The 23830-nt window shown below is 50.7% G+C and overlaps 1 protein-coding gene across 1 annotated transcript in view; it reads left to right on the top strand.

Annotated features, from left to right (window-relative positions):
* Positions 1–23830, top strand: part of SRCIN1 (SRC kinase signaling inhibitor 1) — a 175243-nt gene that overhangs the window by 51811 nt on the left and 99602 nt on the right. The gene's annotated exons all lie outside the window — the stretch shown is intronic.

Below are 23830 nucleotides of genomic sequence, written 5' to 3'. Positions count from 1 at the left end.
ATGGGGATGGTTTAGTTTTATTCGTATGCTTTTGGGTGATTTGTTTACCTCTCTCGTGGGTGTGGTGTGGATGGGTGCGTGGGAGTAGTGTTGTGTGATGTGGATGGGTTTGTGGGTGGGTGTGGTGTGGATGGGTGCGTGGGTGGGTGGTTGTGTGGTGTGGAAGGGTGTGTGGGTGGGTGTGGTGGTTGTGTGGGGTGGATGGGAGCGTGGGTGGGTGTGGTGTGGGTGTGATGCGTGGGTGAGTGGTGCGTGCTGGGGATGCGTTGCTGGGTTGGTGGGTGTGCGGTGAGGATGGGTGAGTGGGTGCTTGACGCATGGGTGAGTGGAGCTGCGGGCTGCATTACGTTCACTAACGCGAGATCTGCTGATTCTGGTACACGACTCATCATTCCAAAGGCGACTCTGTGCTCAATGGAAGATGGAGCTGTTAGAAGACAGGCTCCGCTATTGTGGAATTCACTTTCATCCTCGGTGCATTCGGGAATCGGAGTCTTAAATTAAAACTCACGTGTTTTTGCAACAGGCTTTCTCCGTAACTTAAGCTCTTCCTAAGTCGCTTTGAGGCCTTGTGTGCATTACGCGAATAAAGAACCCCGAGTTTATTATTTTATTAGAATTGTATAGAGGCGCGACAACTGGACCACGCGTTAAAAGTATCAGTGCTCTTTTACTGACGTTTGTTGAAACGTTTAATACCAGAGATCTGACAGCGCTATTGGTCTAACTCCTCATCACCTTCGATGTGTATATCTTTCTATTTTGATATTTAACCCTCTTCAGGGCCATGTTGTTCTACATCTGCATTTTGAGTTCAGTGCTGGCTGAAGGTGTCCCCATTGGGGGGGCGGGGTTGTTTGACCACACTTCATGTGCTATCAAGAAGGGCCATTGCCCGAAACGTCGCCCGTTATATATTGTTTCCGTTTAAGACCACACTCGCTGTTATTGACGAATGCGTCGCGTTGTTTGTTATCTGTGCTCGCGCCCCACTGCCAACATCAACCCCCGCACACGTGCACGGTAACCACGGCCATCCTCGAAGCAGCAGCAGCCGCAGCAGCAGCAGCAGCCGCAGCAGCAGCCGCAGCTGCAGCCGCAGCAGCAGCAGCCGCAGCAGCAGCAGCAGCCGCAGCAGCAGCCGCAGCAGCAGCCGCAGCAGCAGCAGCCGCAGCAGCAGCAGCCGCAGCAGCAGCAGCCGCAGCAGCAGCAGCCGCAGCAGCAGCAGCAGCCGCAGCAGCAGCCGCAGCAGCAGCCGCAGCAGCAGCAGCCGCAGCAGCCGCAGCAGCAGCCGCAGCAGCAGCCGCAGCAGCAGCAGCCGCAGCAGCAGCAGCAGCAGCCGCAGCAGCAGCAGCAGCCGCAGCAGCAGCAGCCGCAGCAGCCGCAGCAGCAGCCGCAGCAGCAGCCGCAGCAGCAGCAGCCGCAGCAGCCGCAGCAGCAGCCGCAGCAGCAGCCGCAGCAGCAGCAGCCGCAGCAGCAGCAGCCGCAGCAGCAGCAGCAGCCGCAGCAGCAGCCGCGGCTTCTGGCTCAGCCATCGGACAAAGACGGCGCCACCCAATCGTCGCGCGGCGCTTTCAGATGACGCTGCTTCTGCGGCCGTCTGGAACGCTCTTCCTTCCGATATCGGGAAGCCACTAGAGCTACGCACTTTTAAATAATCTAAATTTAAAACTCATTTCTTTCGAAGTGCTGTTGGTGTTTAGCTTCTTGTCCTTCCCCCGCACCTCCGATTAGTACGGTTGGCTACGTGCGGTGAGAAATAAGTTCAACATACACACATGCATGCATACATACATGTATATTTGTTCAAAGGTGGAATCGATTCGTGACTCGCGAGCCCGGGCCGTGACAATCCCACGCAACCGCGAGGTGTGGGCCGCGAATCGCTGCAGCGACACAGTCGTATGAGTCGATGCAGATTCGTGGTCCAGACAACAAAAATCCTGAGCTCCCAGGGGCCTCGTTCGCCAAAAGCAATCAATTAAGTCATCAATTCCTTTAGTTGATAATCGGCTAGAATTCCGCTGGGAGGCAGCGGCACTCGTTTGTTCGAAAACAGGTCTGTGAATAAAGCGGTGAAACGGTTGATTAGGCTTGGGCCACACGCGGCGGCGGCGGAGTGAAAGGAACGGGGAGGGGAGGGAGAGAGGGAGGGAGGGAGGGGAGGGAAGGGGAGGGAGGGGAGGGAGGGAGGGAGGGAAGGGAGGGGTAAATACCCCCTCTTCAGGTGGCAGGGAAATGTGTGCAGAACAAATTTCAGGCGAGGAAAACATTTGCGCTGTCAAAAAGTCTACTCGACAACGACTATTTACTTTGGAGGCTTACAATTAGTTCGGCAAACCACCACCCACCCCTTGATTGTCAGGGGGCAGGGATCATCCCGTGTGGGGGTTTAAACAACAAAACACCCCGAGCGGGCTCTCGAGGAAAGGGGTCGGTTTCGAAGAAAGTGTGACAGCTGACGGAACACGCCACAGTTCAAGCCGCAGGGCGAGAGGGCCTTCGAGGCACGAGTTTTTTTTTAATCCGATCCAGATGTGGAATTCCGGTCCCGTGATGAGTGGGAGCGGAATTCTCTAACCTATAACCTAGCAAGATGAAGGGAAAGATAGGGGCAATAAAGAGATGCAGTGACATGTCAGAAATGACGGACTAAGGCAAGCCAGTGTAAGCGAGATGAGAGAAGAGCGGCGTGGATGAGGCGGAGATGCAGTGAAGCGAGAGACGCGGACAGTTGCCTTCACCCCCCCCCCAACCATGTTTGTCGTGAATCCGGGGCACCCTTCAGCTATTTGGAGCCCCTAACCCGTCGCTTGGTCTGCTTACGGCCCACGCCCAAACCGGGCGTGACCCCGCTGTTGCGAGGTCATTGCGCCGCTGCCGCCGCTGCTGCTGCTGCCTCTGTGTGGGCGAGCGCCGTTCCACGTTGCAGCCTCGCTCTGCGCCTCGCCCCCTCACGCCTGCGGCTCGAACGCGGTAGGCGTGAGGGGGGTGCAGGGCTGGCTCGGGAGACGTGCAAGTGCCCTGGGCGCAGAGTCCACGAGCGAGGGCCCTCTCCTCCGCGTTGTACGACGCATTGCCACCGTCTGCGTTGCGTCAGCGTTGACGAAGACGGCGCGTGGCGACTGGCGGCTAAAACGCAGCAAGTTGCCGCAGTAGGGGGCACGGCTGGTGCATCTGTCATCTCAGTCAGTCAGACAGACCCAGGTGGCCTCAGAGTGCACCTGGCCTGGCACAAGCACCGTAGTGATGTCACCGCCACTTCCTAACGAATGGCGGCTGTGGTTGTTGTTGTCGCGTGTGTGCATGCGTGTGTGTGATGCATGCGTGCGTATGCGTGCGTATGCGTGTGTGTGCATGTTCGCGCGTGCGTGTGTGCATGCGTGCCCACCACGTGCGCCACCGATCCCGCACGCTCCGACTCACGTCACACGTCACAGATCAGTCGCTGCGCGCCCTCGGTGACGGAGTGGGTTGGGGGAAGGGAATACACCGCCCCCCCCCGCCCACCCCCACAATACAAGGCTTCAAAATCCGCCCCCCCCCTCACAAGCAGAGCAATATCATTGTCCTTTATCGAGAGCGATGGGAGGCGGGGGGAGCGATGCGAGAGCAAACACCGCACGCCGCACGCGGACGGAGAACGCCCACGCCTCTCTCAGCCGTTACGTGCGCGATGGGGACGGCGCTGAGAAGCGCGGCGCTTTCAGATGTAAACGCTGCTTTTGCGGCCGTCTGGAACGCTCTTGCGATATTAGGAAGCCACTGGCGCTGTGCGCTTTCAAATCATCTCGATTGAAAGCTTATTACAGGGAGGAACAATGTTCCACACTGCCCACCAGGGATTATTTAGCTGTCTGTCTGTCTGACTGTCTGTCTGTCGTGCATAAATAAATATATAATACACACAGCTCTTTGATTGGTGGAGACCTTACAAACAGCTCTTTGATTGGTGGAGACCTAGTGCCGGGTACGGAGAGGGGAGGTGCCTAAGGGAGGAGGGTCAGGGGAGGGGCCTAAGGAAGGGGGGAGTCAGGAGAGGGGCCTGAGGGGGGGGGTTCAGGAGAGGGACCTGAGGGGGGGGGGGGTCAGCGGAGGGGCCTGAGGGAGGGGGAGTCAGGGGAGGGGCCTAAGGATATGGGGGGGGGGGGTGCTCAGGGGAGGGGCCTAACAGAAGGGGGGTCAGGGGAGGGGCCTAAGGGAAGGGGGGTCAGGGGAGGGGCCTGAGGATATGGGGGGGGGGGGTCAGGGGAGGGGCCTAAGGGGGCGATAGTTAAGGGGGCTGTCTGCCTGGCTACCTAAAGTCAAGTTATCTTTTATACATACAGGTAGGAACAACAGGTTCCACACTGCCCACCAGGGATTATTTGTCTGTCTGTCGTGCACGAATGCGCTGTCCAACCAAGTTCCTACCTGCCCACTCCGAAGGAACGTGTTTATTTCGAACTGATTTTGTGTGTTTACTATGGGAACCTCATTTGCCAGTAAAAATATGATAATTGGTTCTTTACCCTTCTATCTGGCAACAAAACTGACACCTTTTTACAAGGAGTCATGTTTGCATAGACCGCAATACCTGCAGTCATAATACAAACAAAAGAACATAACTCTGATAATGTGCACTGTCCTTAAAGTTGATTGATCCACACCCGAGACAGCTTTCCTTAGAGCCTAGTCTCATATGGGTTGGACCAGATGACGCCAAAAGGCGCATCTGGTCCAACCCAACCCATATGAGACTAGGCCTAGTCTCATATGGGTTGGACCAGATGACGCCAAAAGGCGCATCTGGTCCAACCCATATGAGACTAGGCTCTAAGGAAAGCTGTCTCGGGTGTGGATCAATCAACTTTAAGGACAGTGCACATTATCAGAGTTATGTTCTTTTGTTTGTATTATGACTGCAGGTATTGCGGTCTATGCAAACATGACTCCTTGTAAAAAGGTGTCAGTTTTGTGTGTTTAGTTTGTTTGTTGTTCCCCCGCACCTCCGATTAGTACGGTTGGCTACGTACAGTGCGAAAGAAGTTCAACATACACACCTACATACACATGCGCCAAGCTCTGGGATATCGCCAAAGAACGTAGCCGGCACTCGTAAAAGCCACTCACCGGGACTGGCTGGCCTTTGCTGTGAGCCGTGTGTAAAATCACGATGGCCTTTGGCAATTGTATATTTAAAAAAAGAAATACAAATGTGGTATATATATTTTATAAGCCGAATGAAAAACTAAAAATTCTAGCCTTGTGGGCTGTGACCTTTCTCCAGAATGTGTGCTTAAAACATGAGGTGTGGATGTCTGGCTGTGCTCTACCACCTCCTGTGTGTGCGTGTGTGCGTGCGTGTGTGCGTGTGTGCGTGTGTGTGCGTGTGTGCGTGTGTGTGCGCGTGTTTAATCGGTGAGGAGCGGTGGCGTTGCGGTTAGCGCATTGGGCAACGAACCTGTCGACCCGAGTTCGATTCCCGCTCACGGTGACGATTATCTGAGCCGGTCATGGGCATCCCCTAGGTCGACTCAGCCTCAAAGTAGTACCTGGTGCGGTGTGTAAACATCGCCACTGGGGAGATAACGGCGGCCGGGCGTGGTGCTGGCCACCCACCCCCCCTCGTGTGCCATTCCGGCCTTCATAGGTGCTCGCTAACAACACTTGCCCCTACAGTCTGTTACAGGCTACACGGGGGGTCTTTGTCTCTTGTGTTTGCCTTTCTTCGGGCGAGCAAGCACGATAACCCGGCTGATAGATTGTGCATGGTTGCGTGCCGAGGAAAAAAATAACATCATCATCGAGTCTCTCTGCCTCCTTTAAAATCGTCTTTGGTTGTTGTTTATTTTCTTCATTCCAATTGTGCTCTCAGCATCCTGTCCTGAAATGTCGAAATGTGCGCCCGGGACTCTCGCAGACCGCAGGGCGTCGCCCTTTCCTCGACAATGGCCCACGGTAGGAGAGCTCACGGAACTACATCTGAGAACACGAAGAACGACCTGTGAGAGTTAACAAGAGATTGCTTCAACTTACAGCTTCGCCACACCGGGGGGCAGCACTTTTCCACCCGCCACAGCGTTGTGTCTGTCACGTGGCAGCCAAGTGAACGCTTGTGCTTTTGGAATTATCAGGGGCTAGTAGACCTTAGCCAACTTTATAAAGAAACCAAATTGAATACGATTGTGTTAGTATCCGTGCAGTCGTCGGGTCACTGGGCTGAGACCAGCAACTCGCGACACTTGAGAACACAGCGCACGGCGATCTTGTATCGATCCACTCGTGGTGCGAATCGAGCATCCGCCCTGGCTAATACCGCGGGTGCAGTAGCCATCATAATACGTACGCACGCGTGCTTGTTGAACCTCTTTCGCAGCCTACGTAGCCGACCGTGCAATAACCGTGCTAATACGCACCGCCTGGTTCATTCGAAAATGACCCCGCAAACTTTACTCGCTTGGGAGTAGAGCGCAATGAATGTGTTAGGGAAGACATTTTTTGTAACGCGGATGCGAATTGGACATAACGTGATTGAGTGACCCGAGCTTCGTCGCGCGAGTCGGAATAAGCGGTGCCTAGGCGTAGCATCGTCGCACAAGGGATTGGGATGCTGCTGGATGCTTGTAGATGCTACGCACGCGCCTCAGTTTTCGTTCAGCCTGCGTACACATATCATACGTTGTGCTTTGCCTGCATTATATATTATTTCTTAGAACGCGATTTTCTCACAACGCGGCGCTTTTCGGGAACGCAACTACCGCGTTATAGGAGATCAGACTGTGCACACAGAGCAGCGATCATCGCCCCCCTACTGACAGACTGGTGCCCCAGATCACTCTTTCACATGAGACTCATCCTGGTCTCTACGAGTTCCCGCCTGGCTGGACGAAATGAACTTGACCTCGTGGCTTCATCTCCACCGAGGTCATCCCGTGCGTGACGTCCTCCTCTCCTTCGAGGTTTGCGACACAGGACGAGAGAGTAGTAAGGAGTTTGCTGTCCTTCCCCCGCACCTCCGATTAGCACGGTTGGCAACGTACGGTGCTAAAGAAGTTCAACACACGTACGTGCGGTACATGGTGCACCTTTACCTCCTGCACAACTCCCACACGCTCCACATCTTTCGATTTCATCTCAGCCCTTGACACAATCCTTGGATATCTGCCGTTGTGTGGCTTCATCTTCGTCTGTCTTCGCAAAAAAAAAGAAAATCTATACCTGTCAACGCTGCCAATCTTTGGCTGCACTTTGCCAAAAATGTACGATCCGTGGGTTACTAATGGTTGCTGTGAGTCGAGGTCACGCACTCGGGCGCAGAGGGAGTCCGTAGGACAGCGCAGAGGGAGTCCGTAGGACAGCGCAGAGGGAGTCCGTAGGACAGCGCAGAGGGAGTCCGTAGGACAGCGGCTTTGCGGGAGAGACGGCGATGTGGGCGCCACGGTGGCGAGATGTTAACTCCCTCGCCTGGTGTATAAGAAGAGGTCGTGGGTTCGATCTCGACCCTGACGCCTGCTGTATATTTGGAGTTTTCGTTCTCCGGTTTTTCCCTCCGTATTTACAGTCAACATCACGCGTTTAGAGGATTTGACTGCAACAAAATGGCTACATGATGATAAGCCACTTCGTTGACCTGTAATTGTTGATAGCCAGGTCGCTTCTGGTATCGTCAAAAGAAGTGTAATCGTTCAGTTGAATAGGAACGCAAAGGGGAGCAGCACACGTGGTGCCTCGTGATTATTCTTGCATCCAATCGTTAAAAGCAAATGTTGTATTCCTCTCGACCCACCCAACCCACCGATGCTTTATCGGCGTCACGCCACGAGCCGACGAATCCACGCGGAACTCTCGGAGAGTCGCGGCAGAGCTAAAGAAAGGGGCGCACGGAAGCGGACATCGCCGAACTACTTCCCAGCTCTCTCCCGCCCTCTCGCCTCTTGTTCGCGCCGTAGCTGGGGCCAAGCATTGTGCAACCGATCTTTGGTTTCATCAAAAGTCACTGAAGGACATTGGCTCGGAACCACGGCGAGACCGCCCCACCACCGCCCACCCCCCTCCTCTAATCGCCACTTGCGTCCATCTGCAAATGGATAGAGTGTTGCTCCCTCGCACACGTGGGAGTTCACTCCGGGTGCTGATTTTTCCTCGCACATTGGTTTTTGGATTGTGTCATTCATTTTAGTTTCGTTTGTTGTTGTTGTTGTTGTCGTAACCATGTTGCTATGCCGTGACCAGGTCTCCATCGAAAATGAGAATTAATTCCCCAATGGGTGTTTACCTGCGCCAACGATAACCCCAACCGCAGCCCGTTACGCGCCGGGCAGCCGTGAGAGCGCGGAAGGGGAATTCATTCGGGCAGCAGTGCGACTGTGGAGCCCACGCCAACTCACACGCCGCCTTTTGCGGGATCACCGCACGGCGCCCCCCCCCCCCCACTTAAACCCCCTCAGACCCCCCCCCTCAACCCCCCCCCCGCCGCCCAGCGAGTTTGCCGAGTGATTGATGGCCCCATTAGGCGAGCGCAGATCGTGTCCCCCCCCCCGGCCCTCATTTCCTAATGGCGAAGATGCTAAAATTAGCGCCCTGCTAATCCTTGAGTACGCAATGTCCAACAGAATTAGGGTTAGGCCAGCGAGAGATATGATGATGATGAATAATGAGGTGGAGGAGCTGGATTGGAGTACGGAAGTGGATGAGGTTGTAGAGTAGGAAATTTAAGAGAATGATTGATCAGCACCGGTGTGCTGTCCTAGTAACGAATTGGCAGGTTTTATTTACCTGGCAACCCTTACTAATTGGCTGTGTCGGTGGTGGCGGGTTTAACGACCCATTTCTATTTACGCGATCTAACCCACAAAACCTTTGTTATGGATGATTGATTGATGTTGTACTGATGCTACGAAGCAGTCAGAGTGAGGTTTAACAACAACAAGCAAAAAATATCTGGACGGTGTGAAACTGAGAATCACGGTCATAAATGTACAGAGAAACTCGTTAATTTCATTACTAACCTTTCGCGACCAATATTATGATGCATAATGGGATTATTTTGGGTTAGATCACTGTGTAGGTATAATACCATTGTTTTTTTTTACTATAAGCCTCCACCACCCACTAAAGTCAATCAAATCAAGTTGTCACGTGATGGACAAATGTGTCAATTAATTTGGTACAAATGTGAAAACCGGAGGATGTTTTATGTCCGACGTTTCGCTGGAGATCGTATGCAGCAGCATCAGGTTATTAACAAGAACTCACATCTTCCTCCAGTGTTGCTCACAAACCAAACCGATTTACATATTCGCCCACGTGATAACTTGATTTAATTGGCTTTGTCAGTTGGTGGAGGTCTATAGTTGAAAAAAGATAAATGGCGTCATACCTGCACGGCGATCCAACCCAATAGAGTCCAATTCGAGAGCGAGATCGCGGCGTTGTACACACGTGGGGCACTGAGTTGAGCTCGTGTGCAGGAGATCGGCACGTGTGCAGGAGTGACGTGGAATGTTGCATCGTGAGACCACGATGGATGGCGACTGATTGGAGAGGTCTTCATCCAGCAGTGGATATATCATGATATATTCACCGATAGATCGTGATCTATCCACTGTTGATGATGATGGCATGATGCAGACTTGGGGATAATGCTAGAGTTAAGAGGAACAGATGTGCGTGTTTGTGTTTTTGTGCGTCTGCGTGTATGTATTTATTTTGAAATTATTTCCCATCGTGCGTAGCCAACCGTGATAGTCGGAGGTGCGGGGGAAGGATAACAAATGAAACACTAAAAGCAGTTCTAAAGAAATTAGTTTTCAATCGAGATCTAAAAGTGTGCGAGTGACGAGCTACCTCTCACACACACTCACGCGTGATTCGTCAGCACACTGCACTACGTCGGTTCGATTCCTGGGCATGCACAATGCCTTTGCCAATTAATGCCTGAACCTTCCTCAACTCTACCCCCAGTCAACATTTTCTCAGTGGGAGGTCGCTCATTCTCCTCTGCTGCCCCCATTGTTTGGAACTCCCCCCCCATCCACCCGTACTCTCGACTCCCCTCCCTGCCTCACGACCTCTCCTCCTCTGTGACTCACACTTTCTCACTCTCACTTTCTCACTCTCTCTCTCTATAAAATATATTCGCCACTGTCGCCGTACATCTCCTTGGGATGCCGACCGCGATTTGCGATGCTATATATATCCCCAAATTGGTGGCATTATATTTTGTAAACGAGTATCTGGTGTAACGTGCCATTATCAATTTGCCATAACCTCCGTACGAATCAGCCCGGTGCAATGACTGTCAGCTCCGCCGTAATTCAGTGCCATTACCGTCCGCGTGGGGCTGTGCTGGTTGTGACAGGGGCAGCTGGATGTGCGTGGTGTTGTGCCTGCTACTTGTTTTGTTTTCGCTTTACTCATTCATTCATATGCCCATTTTGTGACTATTATCATCATTATAATAATTATTGCTACTACCACGCGTGTTTAACCCAGGAATGCCTCACCGATGGCTCTTCATGGGGAGGGTGCTGGCAAGTCTTCGCAGCAGAGGGCCACGATTGCCGTGTGTGTACAATCCAAATTGAGTAACAAGCAAAGGCGTTGATCGATAGGATAGCGTGAATATGTTTCAAATGCTGCAGGGCAATTTTGGACCATACTTCACCACGCTGCTCAGCACAGGTGTTGGTGAAGAAGGTGTCCGAAATCGGTTGAGATATCACTCACCTCTGATGTTAGCCGTGGCTGGGAATTAAACTCCGGTTACCCGATTAATAGCGCAGCGCGAACATCTGCGCTGACGCTCCAAGCCCGGATGCAAATTCTATGTTAATGTTACATATATGTGTGCTGATGGCGGGTACCCGACTGTACAAAATAGTGAAACAATAATACAAACGAGATGGACACAACAAAAAAGGAATGGAGCTTTGAATCGCCACAGGTACCTCGTGGCGATCCATCCAATCACTGGGGCAAGTAAATCGTGCTCACATCGGTCTAATAGGGGACGCACGCACGGGCACACATGTGTACGCGCGCGTGTGTGTGTCTGCGCGCGTGTGTGACACAATTACAATACAATTTGGATTCAAATACGCGTCGGAATACGACCGCATCTCAAGACTGCCGCGTGTGTGGACGCTTGTGTGTGCGAGGGAGCGTGCGAGAGAGCACAGAGGTCATCTCGTCAACCTTGACCTTGAGCGCTCTCACACCCGAGGGTTTCACTGCGAGGCGAGTCCGTCGCCGTGGGGGCCGAATCACCCGGGTGATGAATTGTCTCCGCGGCTGCCAGTCATCTGCAGAGCCGCAGCTTCGGCCACGATTTTTTTTATTTCCCCCCCGAGACGCATTAATCACGCGGCCGCTCGCGGAAACGTCTCGAGCGCCGGGTTTTTTGTGCACGCGCGGCGGAGAATGAGCGGCGGGGACAATTTGACGGCCCTCTCCACTCGCGGGCCCTGAACGTCGCCTCTCGGTGAGACGCTACGAGAGACGCGCGTCCTTTGCCCGTGGTGGGCACGACGCCTGTGAGCTGTCGTCCCGGCGGGGACGATTCGCGCGCGCTGTTCGACAGCGAATGAAGAATAAATATCCGCCCTGATCCCCTCTCCCTCCTCCTCTCGGGAAGAAAATAAAAACAACACACCTCTCGGCTAAAATAACGATGGATTGTTGTTGTTGTTGTTTTTTAACTTCGGTAACACGGCTCTCTCTCTCTCACTCTCTCTGATGCGTTTTCTGGATGTACAGGCGGCCGTTGTTTAGCATAATGTCTGACCTTTCGCTCCGCGTGCTGGGAGCTTAATTCAAGAAGCTCATCCCGTGCCTGGTGCTCGCTAAACAGCACTCGCTCCCTACGGTCTCTGCAAGGCTAAATGTGATGCACGCGCCGTCACACACACACGCGCGCACGTGCACGCACGTACGAGTTTTGTGTGTGTGTGTGTGTGTTTGCATAACAGGGAGCGGCAATGTAGCGGTTAGGGCGCTTCGATACGAACCCGGCGACCCGAATTTGATTACAGCTCACGGCCAACACCAGTAGCGATTACCTGAACCGGTCCCGGACATCCCTTAGGTCGACTCGGCCTCAAATGAGCACCTGGTGGGGTGTGTAAACGTTCCCAACAGGGGATACAAATGCGGCTGGGGGTGGTGTCAGCCACCCACCCTCTTCGTGTGCCGTGCCGGCGTTCGTAGGCGCTGCTCGCAAACAGCACTTGCCCCAACATTCTGTTAAGAGGCTACACGGGGGATCTTTGTATGTTGTGCGCACGGCCGGTCACCGGCGGCTGTTGCTGCGGCTCGCGGTGATGGACAACGTTAATCTCGGAGGCCGAAGGAAGTTTGAGAGAATCGCATTGAGGGAGCAGCAACCACGCGATAGTTCCGTGCGGAGAGCCTGTGCGCAGGAAAATGTGTGGCTGCTGAAAAACGATTTAAAATAATTCATTCATTCAGGGCACAGGGACTCTGAGGACATCACCAATATCAGAATATGCATTTACACTGGAGGAATCCGATGCGTTATAAAGCTATTTTTTTTTACAGATGTCAGTAGGGTCGGGTCAGAGAATTACAACAACAAACAATGCAACAAACACGACAGGAGCGCAAAGTATAGGAAAGGTAAACAAATCACTTAAAATGTATATACAAATAAACATAAACAATGTTCTTTTTTTTTAACCCGGTAAGGCCCACTTGGCTCTTTGCATCTTTTTTCAGAAGCGACCTGGCTACCACAAATGGCATCGTCACCCTTTGGGAATCATACAGCGCAAATTTGGGCGGACAGGGTGGGTGACGCAGTGGTTATCACCAGTGCCTCACAGCTAGAATTCCCTGGGTTTGATCCCTGACTAAGGCTGAAATGTCCCTGTGGAGATTACTCATTCTCTCCCTCTTCTGGATGGGTTTCCAATAGGCTCTCTGGTTTCCTGCCATCGAAAAAAACCCAATGTAACTGAAATCCACCAAACATCCCAGTGCTGAAAGATTTCAGGGCAAATTCCTCAATTGGGATTCCATACAGCAAAAGCAGCAGCAATATCATCCCCCCCACTCCCGATTGCGAAAACATCGCAGGAACCTCGTGGAAAATAGTATTGAGACTCACTGAGGCTTTCCTAGGTAAACAAACATAATTATAATATTATTTGGTTCTTTCGGTAAAGTCACGTAGATAGAAAAATAATAATAAAGTGAATAAAAAAATAAATAAAATACAAATAAAAACCACGACGTTTTGATCGCAACACAAGCGGTCGTCATCAGGAAAAGGGGGTTAGTCGCTAAAGGCAAACTGTTTATAAAGGTTTAAAATGGGCGTAGCCCAAGTGTCAGCAGCGTGGGCGGGGCAGCTGATGTTAATGTCAGTGGTGGACCATGGCGGCGTTGGTGGTGGGTTTCCATGTTCATGTTGTTCACGGTGCAGGTTGCTGCTAGAGGTGATGGTAGTAGTGGGTAATGATGGTACAGGTAATGAGCTTCCACCAATAAAGGGCTACTGCTAGTGGTGATGGTAGTATTGGGCAGCGATGGTCCTGGTGGTGGGCTTCCACCAATTAAAGGGCTGCCAGGTCTAACATGGAAACATTACAGCCAGTTATGACTTGGACTGGTTGATAACATCCTTACAGTGATTGCTGAGTTTGTACCCATCTTCTCGGTTGAAATTGTGTATATGTCTGTATATATGGATGGCTTCGTGAACGAATCTTTGTTGATAGCCAGTGGGTTCTCAAAGTACCTTCGTCTTAGGGAAATCAATTTCGTGTGAGCCAGCCGCATTAAAACAATGATCAGCAATGGCAGAAGTATTGGTCCTACCGTGTTTCAAATCTGCCTGATGTTCACGAACACGGTCCGAGACATGTCGCTTAGTTTACCCATTGTAACTACTGCCGCAGATACAGCTTAGTTTGTAGACGCCGGGATATTGCATGTCAGGGATCTTGTCCTTCACAGATGGGATCAGATCACGAATTGTATGTACTGTGTTAACTCGGACCTGGATCTTGTGTTTGTCCATGATTTTGGCAAACGTCGTGGTTTTCATTTTTTATTTTATGATTTTTATTATTATTTTCATTTTGATGAACTTTATTATTTTTCTATCTACGTGACTTTACCGAAAGAACCAAAGAATATGAATTCCTGCAGTCACAAAAGTTTTAAGTAAAAAGCATAATAATAATAATACTGGCTGACCCTGCCGATGTAAGCGGCAAGCTGACGATTTCTCGACCCTTTTTATACCCTTTTACCGCATGTCGATTGTCATAAATTGGCAGGTCTAGTAAATATGCGGTTTACAAAATTTCCACGGCACATTAAGCGGTAGAACCGCAGGTAATGCATGTAAACAACATCGTATAAAGTGTGCCGTCGATTCATACACACAAACACAGAAATGGCCCGATCTCCTTTCATAGGCTGTTGGGACGAAAGCTGTTAGCGAACACCTGTTAAGGCTGCAATGGCCCACGAGAGAGTGGTGTTTTGATGATTACAAGCCGCGTCAGGTATTTTATTTAAGGCTGAGTCGACCTAGGTGAGGTCCAGAATAAATTCACATATCAACTCGCCACTGATGGTCGCCATGGCTGGGATTCGAGCTCACTCCCCCCGCACAAACACTTACTTCCCATCGGCAGTGAATTAACAATAATTGTGATAGATGTGATGTGAAAAGGCACACTTTGCAAACATTGTCCGTTTTCTAGAATCTTGGATTCACCCCCAAATGTCAATGAATGTCGTTAAAGAACAGCTACGTGGCTTTTTTTCCAAGTTGTAGGCGCTTGTAACAAAGGGCAGCAAATTAGTATTAGCTAATAATGATAATAACTGAAAGACTTGTAATCGCACAGTGTCCACTCACTCTTGAAGAGAGGACCCACAGACGAGCGACAAGGCAGCGGCCACGTGACGAACCATCAGCCGATGTCGTAAGCCGGTGTCAAATTGAACTGCGAAAGAAGTTCAACATACATCCCTAAAAATCCCACCCCCCTCCCGAGCTCTGCGGTCCTCTACATATGAAGGTGGTATCGGCCAATTAATGAGTTTTTTTTACGTATAGGAGGAAACCAGAGCTCCCAGAGAAAACTCACGCCTTGTGCGAGGGGACAACACTTCTATCACACACAGATGGGACATATGGAGGTCCGTCCTTCTTTTTCTGCACCGCTCTCTCCAGGGGGTTAGCCCACGGGAAGGGAGTTTCACAACGTCTGCATGTGATCCACCAATCCTCTCTGCCTCCACAGCGCTGGATTGCGTGCGGGTCACCACCCAGTGAATAGTACGTGGGCCAGAGTAGACATTGGTGCCACTTAACGCATCATTACTTCATAATTACTGCATTACTGGATAACCCGACACGGGGAATATAAAGTCGCGTGAGTGGGACGGTTGCGGTGGTTGCCCTCGCAATGTGAAAATAGTAAACCTCTGACGACAATCACAAGGCGAGGAGACACGCGGTACTGCGATGGTGTTTATTCGGTGCGGGAGTGAACACGCGCGGGGAAAAAAGCAACATGAAAAGTAGAAGAAGAATAACAACAACAACAACAAAAAACACGTCCTCTGCCGCCACTCTGCGTGGACGATATCGTGTGCGGGACTTGGACGGCTTTTGTTGCGGCTTAAAGAGCGCGCCGTGTTAGACGACGCTCAACGCGGGCACCCGGCCGCTGGGCCGAAGAGCATTGCGAGGCGTGACGCGTTGGCCCTCTCGCGCGTTACGGGAGGCGAGGGAGCGAGCGAGCGAGCGAGTGGAAGCGCCGAGGATGTTTTTTCTCTCGCAGAGGCGGAGGGTAAAATTAACGGGCGAGATCGCTCCGGCCGAGATCGCTCCGGCCGAGATCGCTGTCTCTCGATCGAGAGCCGTCGCGCGCCACCAAAAGTAATTTCCCGGCGTTTAAGGATAATTGTACGACGGATTTAACGCGCGGGACAAGAATTCGGCGTTCCGGGCGACGCTGTTACACGCGGGGCTTCACCGGATGACATCGAGTGGCTTTAAACGGAACAAATGACTCAGCCGGCGCGGAGGACAATCGCCATCCAAACGGACGGATTCAACGGGGCAGTATTGTGTACTTCACAGGGACGTGGTCGTACGTGGAATGGAGTGGAGTGGTTAGCACGTTGAGAAACACTGCTCCACAGCGACTGATATTCGAGCAGTGGGGGCTACGCTGCTGCACGTGGCTGCCTGTGGTTTAGCACTCTGTGCAGCCAGCGGTAGCATCAGATGATGTCGCGAAACTCCCTGGCTCTGCCAGCAGAAGACATTAAGTTGGCTCACCACCATCTGTTTCCATCTGTACGGGGAGAGAGCGTTGGCCCCTCGCACGTGACGTTTTTTTTTCTGAGTGCTCCAAGTTGTCTCTTCCCACGTGTATGATCCACACTCGTCACCAATTGGCTGAAAACCGTCTTAAAATAAAAACCCAACGCAGGAGCCTCATCAAAGAAGAGCCACGGGGCTCAGTGTGGCTCTCTTGAATTGCGCCTGGCCCCATGCATTCGCCAACCCACACTGACCAGTGAGGTCAAGCATGGGTCGGGTCCAATATGTTTAAACAAGGAGGGGTGTTGAATCATACTTCACCACGCTGGACAGCGCAAGTGGTTAGTGAAGAAGCGGTGGGGTGACGGACAAGTACCAGTTGAGTTCGATGTTACTCGCTCCTGACGTTAGCCGTGGCCACACTCAAGTCACTGGGGTTCGTTGTGCAGTGCGCTAACCACTGCGCCACCGCCCCCCCCCCAACACCCCCCTCCCTCCCTCCACGCGTGTACGTAACCGAGCACATTAATAATATCTGTAATCAGTGGCAGGTGATTATATTCAGCAGGATCTTAAGCGTGTTATTATGCAGCTGTGAGGCTTTGTGCAGCGGCGTCGTCCCGGCTATCGGAGCGCCGTCGACATGGCAGCGATTTTAAATATTGAACGAGAGGCGGCGGCGGCGGCGGGGGGATGGAGAAAGGGAACGGCGAGAGCGCAGGGGGCCCCGCCGCGTCTTCTGTCGTGACCATCAACGCATCGACACCGGACAGGGTTTTTTTCCTTTGCAAATTCGTTTCTGTTTTAAAGAAACGTTGCTTAATCTGTCTATTTATACATATTACGTTTTAGAGAATTTAATGGGGGGGGGGGGGGGGGTTCACAAGACATCTGAACCACACTGCCCGGTACTTAAAGAGCAGGTTAAATATTTTAAGAAAACGTGGCAAACAATCACACGTAGATTCCCTCTACAGACTGTCACACGTAGATTCCCTCTACAGACTGTCACACGTAGATTCCCTCTACAGACACTCACACGTAGATTCCCTCTACAGACAATCACACGTAGATTCACTCTACAGACTGTCACACGTAGATTCACTCTACAATCACACGTAGATTCACTCTACAGACAACCACACGTAGATTCCCTCTACAGACAACCACACATATATTCACTCTACAATCACACGTAGATTCACTATACAGGCAATCACACGTAGATTCCCTCTACAGACAATCACACGTAGATTCCCTCTACAGACACTCACACGTAGATTCACTCGACAGACTGTCACACGTAGATTCACTCTACAATCACACGTAGATTCACTCGACAGACTGTTGCACGTAAATTCACTCTACAATCACACGTAGATTCACTCGACAGATTGTCACACGTAGATTCACTCTACAATCACACGTAGATTCACTCTACAATCACACGTTGATTCACTCTACAATCAAACGTAGAGTCATTCTAGATTTGAAGCTTTCGTGACTGCATGGATTCATATTCTTAGGTTTTTTCGGTAAAGTCACCGTGTAGGTAAAACATCAAATTAATTTTGATGTTTTACCTACGTGACATTACCGAAAAAACCTAAGAATATGAAACGTAGATTCACTCTACAATCACACGTAGATTCACTCTACAGACACTCATATGTAGATTCACTCTACAGACAGTCACACGTAGATTCACTCTACAGACACTCACACGTAGATTCACTCTACAGACACTCACACGTAGATTCACTCTACAGACACTCACACGTAGATTCACTCTACAGACACTCACACGTAGATTCACTCTACAGACACTCACACGTAGATTCACTCTACAGACACTCACACGTAGATTCACTCTACAGACATTCACACGTAGATTCACTCTACAGACAGTCACACGTAGATTCACTCTACAGACACTCACACGTAGATTCACTCTACAGACACTCACACGTAGATTCACCCTACAGACACTTACACGTAGATTCACTCTACAGTCACACGTAGATTCACTCTACAGACACTCATACGTAGATTCACTCTACAGACAGTCACACGTAGATTCACTCTACAGACACTCACACGTAGATTCACTCTACAGACACTCACACGTAGATTCACTCTACAGACACTCACACGTAGATTCACTCTACAGACACTCACACGTAGATTCACTCTACAGACATTCACACGTAGATTCACTCTACAGACAGTCACACGTAGATTCACTATACAGACACTCACACGTAGATTCACTCTACAGACACTCACACGTAGATTCACCCTACAGACACTTACACGTAGATTCACTCTACAGTCACACGTAGATTCACTCTACAGACACTCACACGTAGATTCACTCTACAGACACTCACACGTAGATTCACCCTACAGACACTTACACGTAGATTCACTCTACAGTCACACGTAGATTCACTCAACAGACACTCACACGTAGATTCACTCTACAGACAACCACACGTAGATTCATTCTACAGACAATCACACGTAGATTCCCTCTACAATCACACGTAGATTCACTCTACAGACAATCACACGTAGATTCACTCTACAATCACAAGTAGATTCACTCTACAATCACACGTAGATTCACTCTACAGAGAATCACACGTAGATTCCCTCTATAATCACACGTAGATTCACTCTACAATCACACGTAAATTCACTCTACAATCACACGTAGATTCCCTCTACAATCACACGTAGATTCACTCTACAGACCATCACACGTAGATTCCCTCTATAATCACACGTAGATTCCCTCTACAATCACACGTAGATTCACTCTACAGACAATCACACGTAAATTCACTCTACAATCACACGTAGATTCCCTCTACAATCACACGTAGATTCACTCTACAGACAATCACACGTAGATTCCCTCTATAATCACACGTAGATTCACTCTACAATCACACGTAGATTCACTCTACAGACAATCACACGTAGATTCCCTCTATAATCACACGTAGATTCACTCTACATGGACCAAGGTGAGGTGGCTGTGAACAGCACCACACCCGCCCGCCTTTGTTTCTATCCCATTGTGATATTTGCACACAACACCAAGTACACATTTAAGACTGGGTCGACCTTGGGGAGGCTCAGGGCCGTGTATAACATCACTTGCCACTGATGTTGGACGTGGCAGGGAGTCGAACTCAGGCCACCGTGTTTCTAGTGCGATTGACTGATCGACCATGGCACTGTGTGTGACGATTATCTGACTCGGTCGCGGTCACCTCGCTCGACTCGGTCTCAAACGTGTACGTGGTGGTGCGGTGTGTAAACATCGCCACCGGGGAGACAAAGGCGGTCGGGCGTGGTGACGGCCAGCCGCCCCCCCCCCCACGTGCGCCGTTCCAGCTTTAATACGCGCTCGCTAACAGCACTTGCCCCGACAGCCTGTGTAGGCTACACTGGGGTTGGGGATCCTTTGTCTTTGTGGCTGTGCGTGTGTCTGGCTGGTTGCATTATTGACGGAGCCTCCCACAGCGATGCCCAGACTTTCAGAAGCAATCACGAGTTTCTGCCATCATAACATTCAGCTACAAGACTTTTACTCGTATAACTCGTATATCATCGGCGCGATCTTATGTACTCTCGATACAATATTGGAAATGTTAAGGTCTGCATTGAAGAAAATAAACTATATCTATAAAAAAAAAGGAAGCGATAAACATCTCTTAAAGTATCTTTTGGATGGCGCACGCTTCTGTCATGGGGGGTAAAGCCAGCGAGTAGCATTTGCCAAACGTCGCCCCGTCGACGGAGTGAAACTTCGATCATGAGCAAGGCTGTGAGTGGCAGCTGCCTGGAGGGAGAGGGACGGGGTGGGGGGGGGGTCAGCAGTGGGCGGTTGGGTGAGAGGGGCAAGAAGGACTCGGAGAGAGAGAGACAGGATGAGCAATACAGAGAGAGAGAGACACTGAGCGAGACGAAAGATATGGAGAGAGAGAGAGCATGGGGACGTAGGGAGGGTGCAAAAAGACAAATGCGGAAACATATAAAGATCTCATCGCGTAGCCTTGAACAAACTGTTGAGGCACGTGTTGTACGCGAGCACCTATGAAGGCCAGAACGGCACACGAGCGGGTGTGTGGCCAGCACCACGCCGAGCCGTCTTTGTCTCCCGAGTGGCGATGTTTACGCACCGCACCAGGTACTCAGTTGAGAGCTGAGTGGACCAAGAGGAGGCCCAGGACGGGTTCAGATAATCGTCAGTGGTGTTGGCCGTGAGCGGGAATCGAACTCGGGTGGCCGGGGTTCGTAGCGCAGCGTCGATAACCACTAACACCAGCGCTGCCCGAGACGCGCGTGGAGTGACAGACACTTCGGCGTGGAGACAGACACGGACGTGGAGGGAGATGAACGGCCTCATACCCGCGTATCTGGATTGATGATTCAGCGTTGATATTCGGTCGAAGCACTGAGCCGGTGCCACTGAGATCTTTGGTTAGAATCCGGGGTTTAAGCACCTGTGATTAAACCGGGTTTTCGAGTGGAGCGAGTTGATGGCCCCAGCCTGCACACACAAAAAATATATAATTTTAAATGCGGTTTAATTCATCCCATGTTATTCTAGCTCTGTGGATTTAAAAAAAAAATCAGTTTGCAATGAACGCCTTACTTTGAACATCTCTGTTAGCCGGCGCAAGTGAGAGAGAAAGTGATGTTTACACTGCCCTCTGCAATAGCTGCAAATGGAAATTTCTGCTTCTCTTGACGTGACGCCAATAAGTGGAATTGCGCAAATTACATCACTAAAAGATACGTAAAAAACCCGAAGACATTATCTACACCTGCGGTAGTAAGTGCTATATGAATTCACTTAAAATAAATTAAAAACTCCATTTGAAAAGCAAAAGTCTGCCTTTGTTAAAGTCTGTTGAACGTGTGAAAATGAACGATCTTATTAGCGGATCAAAATAAACCACCGCTATTAAACGGCCAGCCCTTCAAAGACGACAGTACTGTTTCTGAAACGGATTTGATAACAAAGCAGCGTATATTCCAAGCACGGCCTTCTCCTTTTGTTAACAACAACAAAAAAACAACCCTCAAACTTTGAAATAAATAAACCTTTTGTAACATAATCTGATCATTGAACCTGCTCAAAACGCCGCTTTTATGCAGCGCTGTGGCCTCAATGCCCTCACAGCGCTGTTTGTGTTATTTCCCACCGAGCGAGATAACGGTGCGAGCAACAACGCGAACTTTCTGTGCATCTAAATGCAACCGCAACACGTGCCCGTTGTACAAAGTGATGGGACGTGCGGCGTGACAGGAGGCCTCTAAACACGTGCAACTCAACCGGGCCATGTGGCTCAGCGGTAGAGCTCAGCGATTCGCACTCGGAAGGTTGCGAGTTCAACTCCTGGTTTTGGGTAGACTCAACCCATCATCATTCTGGGGGTCGATAAACTTGATTGCAAATTGTGGGGAACCCAACGACATTGTCCCGTGGATGGTCTCACCCCCGCCATAGTAATATGTAAATTACACCAACCTTGATTTTAAGCTTTCGTGACTGCAGGAATCTATACTCTGGTTATTTCGGTAAAGTCACGTGGGTAGAAAAAAAAATATTATTTCTTGTTTTTCTACCTACGTGACTTTACCGAAAGAACCAAAGAGTATAGATGACACCACTGCTAAATGGGAGATCGGAGGTGAACACCACGCCAATGCACCATTGGAACCTCATTTTCCAGTAAAAAATATGAGAATGGGTTGATAAAAGGTGTCAGTTTTGTTGCCAGATAAAGGGTAAAAAAACAATTACCACCCCAATGCTCACTTGAGCGAGAAAACACTTTGGCTTTTTGTAACTCTATGCATATTTATTTTCGTATATTTTTATTTTTAAAGACGAGAGAATGTCAGACATGGGGAGAGGAGGAGAGGAGGAGAGGAAGGCCTTGGCCCAGCACGTGAACAGGGGCAGAGGGTCAACAGCACGGATCTCCGGGAGGGGAGCGAGTCCCAAACTAGGAGGTTCAGCAGAAGAGAAGGAGCGACCTTCCTGAGAAAACGTTGTCTACCTAGGGGGGGGGGGGGCAAGCACAAGGTTTCTGGAGTGAAGAGCATGCAAAGGGGAAGTAGTTGAAGGAGGCGAGAGGGGGTGGGAAAGCAGCAAGAGCGAGATAGGCAAAAGGTGCCCGGATTAACTGCGTAATCGTTTGCGTGCGCCGCGCGTGTGCGTGCATACGTGCATGTGTGCGTGCATGCGTGCACGTTGAGATCACGTCCTTGTTTGTCAGCCCCTTCCCGTGTTGGCGTGCGAAGGTAAATTATTTTCCTCGTTGGGTTTGTTGTTGCTTGGCCGAGCCGGCTCTCGAGATGAAATCCTAGCGGCGGCGGTGGTGGCAGTGCTGGTGGCGGTGGTGGTGGTGGCGATGGTGGTGGTGGCGGCGATGGCGGTGGTGGTGGTGGCGATGGTGGTGGTGGCGGCGATGGTGGCGGCGATGGTGGTGGTGGTGGTGGCGGCGGTATTTATTCTGCTCCTTCCGTGATCTACGGCAGTGTCCGGGCCTTCCATTCCCTCCGCGCGGCCGGCTGTGACGGACGCTTTGTGTGACGGCTGTCACCATAATAACCCGGGACTGCGCTAAACACGCGCTGCGGAATTTTTGTTAAACAGATCGTATCTGTGCCGAGGAGTGAACGAGCTTACGCGTTGGACGGGATTTTTCGTGGATAGCGTGCAGCAAGCAATGCCGATTTAAGAATATATATATTTTTTAATTCCGTGAGAAGTATTTGCATTCACAAGCACGACGTTCAGAAGCAGGCGCATGTGCAGCCAAGCAAAAGCACACGTCCCAGTTATAATGAAATAAAAACAAAGATGACCTCATTGGCTGACGGGATAAGTGCTGTTAGCGAGCACCCATTTAGTACAAGTCCCATAACAACACATCAGAGCGTGGTATAGCCATCGGACATACTGATGGGGTTTTTTTTATTCATAATCAACGATTTTTGGGTTTAGATCGCGTTATTTAAACCCAAAAATCGTTGATTATGAACAATATTGGTCGCGAAAGCCTACGTGTTAAACTGGGGTTTTTTTAGTCACACTTCTCTAGGCGCTCATTTAGGGTTCAGTTGACATAGGGGAGAACCAAGCCAGGTACAGAACACCAGCTGCCACTTCTGACCGGGAATGAAACCCGTGTGCGTTGGGGATCGGTGCATGAGTCATGACAACATCGCTATCGCATTTGTGCCACTTGGCGCAGGCCGCCATCGTGCAGTGACAATATATTTGATTCTCTTGGGAAGGGCACCTGGATTAAGGTCGTCCAGGGACCTAATCCTGGACTCTGCTCTGGTCACGACGCATGGTTGAGTGCATGAAGTGAAAGATTGATAGATACGGATCGTATCCGGCGGTGATGTGTTAAAACGTTGTTTATCTCAGGCGAGAACTCAAGAGGCGTGGATGAGTCTCATTTGCAACAGAGACCCCGGGCCATTCAAATGTCACGTGTC

The sequence above is a fragment of the Lampetra planeri genome, chromosome 2 (genome assembly GCF_965212315.1).
Source record: "Lampetra planeri chromosome 2, kcLamPlan1.2.h2, whole genome shotgun sequence".
NCBI lineage: Eukaryota > Metazoa > Chordata > Hyperoartia > Petromyzontiformes > Petromyzontidae > Lampetra > Lampetra planeri.
The sequence above is the reverse complement of the archived record's forward strand: the minus strand, read 5'-3'. Positions and strand labels throughout refer to the sequence as shown.